General features: G+C 40.5%; 1 protein-coding gene across 2 annotated transcripts in view; it reads left to right on the forward strand.

Moving 5' to 3' along the window:
• pacsin1b (protein kinase C and casein kinase substrate in neurons 1b) overlaps positions 1 to 6,964 on the forward strand; it is a 28,727-nt gene that overhangs the window by 3,881 nt on the left and 17,882 nt on the right. Inside the window, exon 1 of one of the 2 annotated variants that reach the window (XM_035661101.1) lies at positions 4,827 to 4,967. The exons of the other annotated variant lie outside the window; for it this stretch is intronic. The gene's annotated coding sequence lies outside the window, so the exon portion shown is untranslated. Of the gene's footprint in view, positions 1 to 4,826; positions 4,968 to 6,964 lie in introns of those variants that run through there. 2 annotated transcript variants of the gene reach the window in all.

Below are 6,964 nucleotides of genomic sequence, written 5' to 3' on the forward strand. Positions count from 1 at the left end.
AAAAAAGTTATTTTTCTCACAATTGACTAATTAATGAGACACTTCAGTCCGTCCACGCTGACACATTTCTTATATATAAATAATGCACACAGTTGTCTGGGTAGGTATCAGTTGAGGTTAGAAGTTTCCTCAAAAACGTTTTACTTAAAGCTGATTCAGCAAGGAAGGAATACTAATTTACTATATTTAACTACACAGGGATTGTGTGATGTATGACGTGTTTTGCGAAGCGTCTCACCAGACACGGATTAGAAGTTCCAGGTTGTGTCTATACTGTCTGGCTGCTGCATCGTCCCTATAGATTCTGAATCAGCAGAATCTCACCAGCAGGCTTTACGGTGCAGATCAGCAGCAAACGGCTTCGGGCCAACACAGTCCAGCCACGCAGCTCTTTTATCCCGAGGTACAAGCCACATCCCTGCCTCATGATACATTCATGAACAGATCAGTATGGGTGAATGTCAGTCAAGATTCATACAGTATATCCACTTACAAAATAAGAGTTTGCTAGAGTTGGCTGAAGTGTTGGATGTCTTACTCTTAACTCTTCGACTGATCACAAAAAGCCGAATTAGTTCACAGACAGACAGAAAAACAATTTGAGATAATCTGTTCATCATTGAAAATCATTTTCAAGCAAAAAATGCTAAACATTACTCATCTCCATGTTCCAAATTGTGAGGATTTGCTGCTTTCATTGTGTTTTTTTGATTGTAAACTGAATATGTCACCTTGAGCTGCAACGGGCATTTGTTAATGATGAATCTAGAGCTGTAATGATTAGTCTATTAACCTATTAGATGATCAATGGAACATTAATCAGTAACTGTTTTGATAATGAATTGAATGTTAAGTAAGTAGTTTGTAGATAGTTCCAGGTACATTATATTAAATTGAGTAGTTTTGGATAGTTTTGGACTCTTACCTCGGGCTTTATGGTATTGTAATGGGCACTTTTCACTGTTTTTATAATGTTTTATAGACCAAACAATCAATCAATAATTAGTTGAGAAACAAATTGGCTAAATCACTTAACCCTTAAGAAGAATAAGATATATACTTTATTAGTCCCCTATTGGGGAAATTCACACACACACACACACACACACACACACACACACACCGGCGACTCTCCGGTTCCCAAGCCAAGTCCCTACACACTGAGCTACTGCTGCCCCTTGTTTTTATTTTTTTATTTTTATTTTTTTAAGAAAGGTGTCTTAAGATAAATCTTAGGGGTCACAAGATTAATAAAGACAGAAGAAGGGTTACCAATATTGGCTTTTTATGGCTTTTCCTCTCATTTTTGTAATTTTCGCTTTGTTGAGAAACTCCAAATACTTTTATCGTTTCAGCAATCACTCTTGTTGAACTGTTGAACCCTAACCTGAGGTATCACAGGGTCCGGCTCACATGACAGAACCAGTATGGTCATGGGATTGCTCAAACTACCTTTTAGACTAGTTTAATGTAAATCAGCCTTGTATGACTACAGCTGAGAGTTCCATTAAGCCGTGTGATAAGTCATTGTGAATCTGCATCATATGAGGTGCATGCCTCCACTTTACAGAGCGTCGTAAATCAGCCCCCCGGGGCTCCTCCGCTGTAGATGGTGCATTACAGAAACATCTCACAGCTTAAGAGGAACAAGGAGAGGCTATTAGAGGTTGTTGGCTGCAGGTTTGCTTTGCTCCTCTGAGGCTCAAGTGTGTCAGGTTTATAGTGTCAGTGAAGTGCTGTAGAGCCAAAGGAGGAGGAGGAAGAGGGCTTGGTGTTGCCATGGCGACTGGGTTTGTTAAAGATGGGGTGTATGTGCAGCATTCGGAGCGACTGCAACTTACAATTATTTTCATTATCGATTGATATGCAGATTATTTTTCTCGATTAATGGTTGAGTTATTTAGTCTGTACATGTCAGCTAGTAGTGGTAAGAGTGCTTTATGAAATTATAGTTTCATAAAGTAGGATTATAAATCATAAATACACTGATGATGAAGTGCTGATGGGCTTTAGGAATAACTGGTTTATTACAAAGAATAGCAGCAAATCCTCCTTTTTTCCTCCTATTGATTAACCTGTCGATATTCTTTTGATTAACTGAAGAATTGATTTTGCATAAACCCCGAAAGTCAGAAATTTGTGAAAAAGCTTAGTTAAAAAATGTCTTAATTATGAAACTCGACAATCTCACCTCAGGGCACGTAGTATGTTAGCTGTTGTGGAGCTTTCAATCATAATACATGATCTTCATTAGTAGTTGGAGTTTTTGCTTGTGCTTTTTCTGTTTTTTCCTACCTTAAGTTATCAAATCTGTCTCAGAATTGTCTATAAAAATGTCAGCAACAATTAAATTAATCTCTCAGAATCCAAAGTAACATCTTCAGAATTGCTTATTTTATCTGACAGTCACAACAAAATCCAAACATATTCAGTTTACTACCATATAGGAGAAAGAACCGCAGCAATATCCTCCTTCTGTTCAGCACACTGTATTGTAGATGGATTGGGTGTGATTCAGAGTTTTCAGCAGTCTACACTCAGACTGCATCACTGATGGTGTTTCCTCTCAGTGGAACAGCCAGAGGAGTTTTCATTCATGAGAACAACAACAGAGGCCTGTGTGCTTGTGTGTTTGCGTGGCTCTCATAGCTTTTAGCAGCTGCACTGTCTTTGAATGAGTCACTTCCATTTCCCTGCTCAGTATCAGCCTCAGTGTGTGCAAACTCTGACTCCAGCAGCTGAACCAGGGGCTTCAATAAACGCCCTGTCCACGCTGACACTGGGCGGTAGAAAAAAAGGTTATTGATTACAAACAACCTGGAATGGAGAGCACAGAGGGTCCTCCACACTTGCCCTTGAGTACTGATTGAATTCTTTTAACCCCCGGAGTGTGAGAAATTGGCCCTACACAAAATACTAAATGGTCTTCCACAGCAATACACCCGCATACAAATTTCACTGAGTTTTTTTCTCTCTCTCTTTAATCTGCAAGAGACATCATGTGAGAGAGTAGTGATGGTGAAATATCCAGTAGAAGACCGTTTATGGGTGAGACGTTTTCATGTCCATGTAGACTTAAACAGGAAGTGGAAGAAGACAACAGTGAGCTGGTATTTACATTGCTGTCACCCAGCAATTAATACAAAATATATACATGTGCATGTGTGTCCTAATAAGCAGTAGGTCACAGCTGGTGTCTGTGTTTGGGTCCCTCTCTGTAAAAAAAAATCTAGATTTCAGGTATTTTGTGAGTTTTGTGGCTACCTCACCACCCGATCTCATTCCCAGGTGGTCTTAAACAGATGTGAGTGGTGTTCATTTAGTTTCCATCTGCATTCAGTGCTAAACGCCACTAAATCACTAACACCTCACTATTTAGTAAGAACCAAACTATGTTAAACAGTGAGCGTAGAGAACTTTTAATACTTGCAGTTGGGACTGAATATTTAGTCAGATTAAACATGTTTATTTAGTTATTTATTCCAAGTGTTTTATCTTTATTTATAAAGGGAAGTTTTGCCGAGAGCAAGGAGTGTCCCATGAGGCCACTGATCGGCTCCAGTGGAGCAGTTTGGGCTTCAGGGTCTTGCTCAATGGCACCACAGCAGTGGTAATGAGGGAGTCGAGCCTATTTAACGGAATAATTCAACATTTTGGAAAATATAAGTGAGATGAGAAAGTCAATACCAGTCTCATAAGTGTCTAATATAAAGCTGCAACCATGATATGGTTAGCTTAGCTTAGCACAAAGACTGGAAACAGGGGGAAATAGCTAGCTTGTTTCTGTCCAAACAAGTTATAAAGCTGTTCTTTTAGTCAGACTTAGGGCTAGTTGTGTTGAGTTTATGTATAAGCTCGTGTTGATTTAATGTGGAATTTTCGGGGGGGGGGGGCTTCAACTCATGACCTGCAGGATGCTGGATGTTTTCAAATCAGAGCAGAAAAACAGGCTCAATTACAAGATTGTGTTTTCTACAAGTAATAAGACGAGGCCTGCAGCTTTTCTTTTGCCTGCACAGGGGTCGTATATTACTTCCTGCCATAATGGGATATAACACCGGGGTCAAATGGAGCAAGCCCCACAGGGAGGAACATGATTAGATGATACACAGATGGCACATACTGTGAGACGAGCATCTGTCTGTGTGGATAGACAACTGGCTTTATGTGAGTCTTTCAGGACTTTCAAGGATTTCAGGCGACAATCCGGCAAGTTGTTATCCACTGCTGTTTGTCGTAGGATCAGTGGCTGCGTCAGTGGGACGCTTCTCTGTCTATTATCAGCAAACACACACCTGCATGCTCTGATTTATTCACAATAAATGACAAAAGAGCTTTGTGTATCCGTCCTCAAATGTGTTGAAGCATTCATTACGCTTTTCTGTGGGGAAAAAAAGGCCATTTATGTTATTTTGAGCATGCTAATGTTCTTTAATTTGTGCATATTTCTTTTAAATATTGACCTATTGTTTCTCCCTCAGTTGAAAGACACTATTCATCCCTCACACGTGGCATTCATGGTACATCAGCAAATCTGTATTGATTGAGTGGATGACCTGATGCCCCGATGTTGTCTCATCCCCGTCTGTCCTCCACAGAAAAGGCTTTATCTGACCACCTTCCTGTCTCGTCCGTCCTCCTCTCTATCAGTCTGTCTGTGTAGAGCCTTTGCCTGACCACACGGCACCTTTCTGAGGAATGTGTGTGACAAAGAGCCCTCAGTCTCCACCCTACCTCGCAGCTAGCTAATTATTGATGGCCTAATGTGTCTTCTCATGGATCTGTCAAAGTTCAGTGTGTGTGTGTGTGTGTGGAAGAGGCGTGTTGCGGTAGGATGTGTCATGGTTGCAGGTGAACAGTGACACTCTTTGACTCTGAGTTTCAGGTGTCAGTTCTCCTCAGGGCTGTTAGAAATTACTCGGAGTGACGCTGTCGAGGACTGAGCGGCTGCAGAGAGGACAGACCAGGTTCAGTAAACTGCTCCGATCTGAAATGGCACATCTGAATATCCACTTTTAGACTCATACTATACTATACTAGTTGAATAGCTGAATTTGTGGTTGTGAGCTTTTTTCCAAGTAGTTGTTTCCATGTTCGCTGTCGTATAACAGATGGTGAATTTGGGCTTGAATGAATGAATGAATGAATGAATGAGGGTTTCTTTTGAGTGTATTTAAGTGTTACTTTAAACTGTTCAAAAAATGTTCAAAAAGAGCCAAGAAAGTCATTTTAAGTACACACGGACCTTGATCTTTGTCTTATCTAATTGAAGGTTATGGACTTTAAAAGCATACTCCACCCGATTTTAGCATTGTAGTCCTATACTACTGGTAAACTAACACTATACAGTTTTTAAACTGTAATAAATTCTTCTTCTTTGACAACTCGACCGCTGACAGTTGAAATTTTAGCGTGTTGTGCTAGCGGCTAATGTAGCATCAAGCAGATATAGCTACAGCGCTACAGAGGCCTGGTAAGCTCACTTCTTTTTAACTCCACACCCCAAAGTGTTTTCGGTTTCAGACTTGCAGTCTTTCGGCCCCAGCTGACGCTGCCTCGAGTGACATCACTTGAGTCAGTGTGTCAGACTTCATGCAGCTCCCTCTGGAGTCACAAAAGCCTTACTACAACCCTTTTTTTCCCCCACATATTCAGTAGCCCTCCTTAAGACCTGTAAATTGTATATTTAATAATGTATATGTCTGTATATGTCTTAAGAGGTAGAAACAGATGAATGTCTTCTAACTCTGTTGTTGATCATCTGAGACTCTATTTCCTGTGTGGATAATTGGCCTCCAAATAAGCGATCACCTTTTGCTCCTGCTAATCCATTAGACATTGATTGTACTGTATAAAGGCTGTAGCTGCTACAAATAGGACCAACGTGCTTGTCTCCAGAACCGCTGTATTATTGATGATACATGAATATACATGAGACACAGGAATGAGTTTCAGTTATTCTGCCGTCTGGTTTTGACCGAGGTTTTGACAAATAGTTGAAATGTTTTCACAAGAATTTTAAGCACACACTCTTCTAGCTACACTTCTTTTTTATCCGCTTGGATTCAGCCTCAACAGCAGCTTTTTCTGCATGTGTTTAATCTGCTGAGCATTTTCTGACAGTGCACTGCTTTTTTATTTATACAGCTACACATATTTGTATTTTGTCACAACTACAGTCCTCTACCGCTGGCTTTTAAGCAATACCATGAGAGCAGCTGAGAATTAAGCACCTTTAATCAAGGCTTCCTCTATAATACTTACATCTTCTGATGGAGCTGCACAGGTTCTCTTTCTTCTTGACATTTTATTTACCTGCAAACACTCATGTCTGCAGCCGAGCCGTCAGCCGAGAATCTGCAAGGCTGGAATTGTATATCAGGTCCCATCGGTTGGTGATATTAATCTCAGTGAAACCTGGAGACGAGTGTATTGTTTGGTGCGTTCTCACATCATATTTCAAATGAACTCACACATTGATCGGGGCATTAGTCTGCAGCACACAAAGCAAATGCGTTTGTGCTGTTAGGATTAGCGGTGACATTTATTTTTTTGGACACAAATACCAAACTGTCCTCAAGGTATAAAAACTAATTATAGACAAAGTTCTCGTTCGGGCCTGTAGCGGTTCCTCTCATTTGTATCGATCTCTTCTGTTTTATAAACCAATTTTCTTGACAGTGACGTGAGATTACATCAAACCTTAAAAAGTTTCTCCACGTGAGTCAGGTTGGTCATCTCCTCTATCTGTTTACACAGCAGTGTGAATTATTGATGAATGTGGTTCTATATATAGGAATTGAATCTGATGAGGGCAGCAGCAGCAGCAACGCAGTTTGTCCTGGGGGGGAAAGAAAAAGTGCTGCATTTGAATAATGTGCCCCAAGATCTCACTGTACAGGAGGTGCTTGTGTTGAGGGCAGCTTCAGTGAGAGATACAGTGGATCTGTGTGTGTGTGTGTGT

This window comes from Morone saxatilis, unplaced genomic scaffold (genome assembly GCF_004916995.1).
Source record: "Morone saxatilis isolate NCDOM2014 unplaced genomic scaffold, NCSU_SB_2.0 Contig18, whole genome shotgun sequence".
NCBI classification, from domain to species: Eukaryota; Metazoa; Chordata; class Actinopteri; family Moronidae; genus Morone; species Morone saxatilis.